This window comes from Bison bison, unplaced genomic scaffold, assembly GCF_000754665.1.
Source record: "Bison bison bison isolate TAMUID 2011002044 unplaced genomic scaffold, Bison_UMD1.0 scf7180017864180, whole genome shotgun sequence".
Lineage (NCBI taxonomy): Eukaryota > Metazoa > Chordata > Mammalia > Artiodactyla > Bovidae > Bison > Bison bison.
In genome coordinates, this window is record NW_011494752.1 from 16,080,525 (window position 1) to 16,084,104 (window position 3,580).

Consider the following 3,580-nt stretch of genomic DNA (forward strand, 5'->3'; position numbering starts at 1 on the left):
TGGGAAGGAGGCAGCGTTACCTTGTCCTTCTCCACCTGACATCTCACCCTCCACCCACCTTCCTGGCCCTCTTTCCCCTCTGCCCACCGGCCCCAGCAGATGTTCGGGACAGTCCCAGGGAGGGGTGTGCAGCCCAGCCTCACCTGGGCAAACAGCGATGCCCGACTCCCTAGGCTGACCAGGGCCAGCAGGAGGCCGAGGCAGGCCAGGCCCAGGCCCAGCACGAGCAGGGCCAGCAGGGCGGTGCCGGGCTCCGCTTGGCGCTCAATCCGCGTCTGGAGCATCTGGATCCAACCGGTGGCCACGGGCGGGGGTTGTGCCTGCCTCACCGGCCCCCCATCCCTGGACCCTAGGCATCGGGGGAGGGGGAGCCGGCGGGCGGATCTGGCCGGGGAGAGGGAGGGTCCAGGGAAACGGGGCAGGAGCTGGTGGGGGGGTGGGTAGGGGATGAGGACAGGAAACCGGACCCTGTGATTAAACTCCGAGCCGGGCCGAGCTCAGTTCACGGAGCGGGTCGCGCGCCGCTGGGCTTGCAGAGCCCAGAGCGGCTCCCGGCTGGAGGCACGCACCTCCCGAGCGCGGAAAAGCGGGGCGATGTGTGTGTGAGTGTGCAGCGGGCGAGCTGGGGTGTGCGGCTGAGCTCTCTGCACGCGGGCGGCCGGCCGGCGGGAGAGAGGGAGCGAGGGTTGAAACAGCAGAAACTCCACGCGGCCTGGGTGCCGGTGGCGGGGCGGGAACACCGCCGCAAGTGCGGCGGGTCTAGTCCTGCCTGAGCGAGATTGCTAAATTAGGCCTGCAGGCCAAGGTGACAAGGCCACATGTGGCTGGTCTTAATATTCCCTCAGTCAACACAGTTGGAGGCCAGGGCACATTCGGATTTTAGCAGCCGCACCTAAAGACATCCTCCTCCGCAAGTAAGGAAAAGAGCTGAGGTCTGGCATTCGTGCAGGCTGGGTTTCTACTTCTTTTAGCAAATCAGTTGGTAGTTGATTTAAACCCCAGGATCCTGCACCTGAGGAGAGCAAGATTCTAGAACTGTGCCCCGGGAGCTGTGTGCCCCCACCCCCACCCCAAGTGTGTTCCCCAAATGCAGTTCTCTGGAAACACACCAGCCACTTATGCAAATAATAAGGGTTACCTGAGCTCAGCGAGGAGTTACAAGGAGCTCAAGGAGGTCCCTTTAAATCGACCCCAGATGGAGTCCCTTGTGGGGAGCCATCTTTAGCAAAACCAAAACACCACACCTAAGCTAATTTCATGCAAAGATGGGCTCCATAAAGGACAGAAATGGTATGGACCTAACAGAAGCAGAAGATATTAAGAAGAGGTGGCAAGAATACACAGAAGAACTGTACAAAAAAGATCTTCACGACCCAGATAATCACGATGGTGTGATCACTGACCTAGAGCCAGACATCCTGGAATGTGAAGTCAAGTGGGCCTTAGAAAGCATCACTAGGAACAAAGCTAGTGGATGTGATGGAATTCCAGTTGAGCTATTTCAAATCCTGAAAGATGATGCTGTAAAAGTGCTGCACTCAATATGCCAGCAAATTTGGAAAACTCAGCAGTGGCCACAGGACTGGAAAAGGTCAGTTTTAATTCCAATCCCAAAGAAAGGCAGTGCCAAAGAATGCTCAAACTACCGCATAATTGCACTCATCTCACATGCTAGTAAACTAATGCTCAAAATTCTCCAAGCCAGGCTTCAGCAATACGTGAACCGTGAACTTCCAGATGTTCAAGCTGGTTTTAGAAAAGGCAGAGGAACCAGAGATCAAATTGCCAACATCTGCTGGATCATGGAAAAAGCACGAGAGTTCCAGAAAAACATCTATTTCTGCTTTATTGACTATGCCAAAGCCTTTGACTGTGTGGATCACAATAAACTGTGGAAAATTCTGAAAGAGATGGGAATACCAGACCACCTGACGAACCTTTTGAGAAACCTGTATGCAGGTCAGGAAGCAACAGTTAGAACTGGACATGGAACAACAGACTGGTTCCAAATAGGAAAAGGAGTACGTCAAGGCTGTATATTGTCACCCTGCTTATTTAACTTATATGCAGAGTACATCATGAGAAACGCTGGACTGGAAAAAACACAAGCTGGAATCAAGATTGCCGGGAGAAATATCAATAACCTCAGATATGCAGATGACACCACCCTTATGGCAGAAAGTGAAGAGGAACTAAAAAGCCTCTTGATGAAAGTGAAAGAGGAGAATGAAAAAGTTGGCTTAAAGCTCAACATTCAGAAAACGAAGATCATGGCATCTGGTCCCATCACTTCATGGGAAATAGATGGGGAAACAGTGGAAACAGTGTCAGACTTTATTTTTCTGGGCTCCAAAATCACTGCAGATGGTGACTGCAACCATGAAATTAAAAGACGCTTACTCCTTGGAAGGAAAGTTATGACCAACCTAGATAGCATATTCAAAAGCAGAGACATTACTTTAGCAACAAAGGTCCGTCTAGTCAAGGCTATGGTTTTTCCTGTGGTCATGTATGGATGTGAGAGTTGGACTGTGAAGAAGGCTGAGTGCCGAAGAATTGATGCTTTTGAACTGTGGTGTTGGAGAAGACTCTTGAGAGTCCCTTGGACTGCAAGGAGATCCAACCAGTCCATTCTGAAGGAGATCAGCCCTGGGATTTCTTTGGAAGGAATGATGCTAAAGCTGAAACTCCAGTACTTTGACCACCTCATGCGAAGAGTTGACTCATTGGAAAAGACTCTGATGCTGGGAGGGATTGGGGGCAGGAGGAGAAGGGGATGACAGAGGATGAGATGGCTGGATGGCATCACTGATTCCAAGGACGTGAGTCTGAGTGAACTCCGGGAGTTGGTGATGGACAGGGAGGCCTGGTGAGCTACGATTCATGGGGTCGCAAAGAGTTGGACACAACTGAGTGACTGAACTGAATTGACTGAACCCTGGACCACTCAAAGCCAAGTTTATTACTTATCCCTTGACAGTCTGACAACACTTCACAGGGAAATAAGTGAGGCCACAACATTTCTTAAGACTTTGAAATCTGGTTTAAAGCAGGTTTTTGCATGCTAGGGTAGGAACAGGGGTTGCTCAGGGTTGGGAAGTGTTGTGATATTGTTGTAGTCATGGTTCCGGGAAAGAAACTCACTCAGAAGGACAATGCAGATAGTGGAGTGCAGTTTATTACACTGGCGGGCCCAATGCAGAGTCTCCTCTTAGCCAAGGACACTGACCAGTTTTTCTGAAAACCTTATATACCCTAAGTGTACGTGCCCAAACCCACCTCCCCAAATTCCCTGAAACTAGTCTGAACAAAGGAAAAGAAAGATACTATCAAAGTTAACCCGTGATTCATATGTCTTAAGCCTAGGTAGTTAACAGTGGACAATTATCAATAGGCCTGTGGTCATACCCCAATAAGCATAATCGAATGTATGATTCTATTCGGTTACACAGATAATTAGGGTATTCTTTTAGGCAACGGAGGGCCCTGGGGCTCTTCCTTCCAGGGGCCTGGCTTTCCAGTTGGTGTGTTGTTTCCATAGATACTGGGCATATAGCTCAAAGTCCACAGTCTGGCCAAG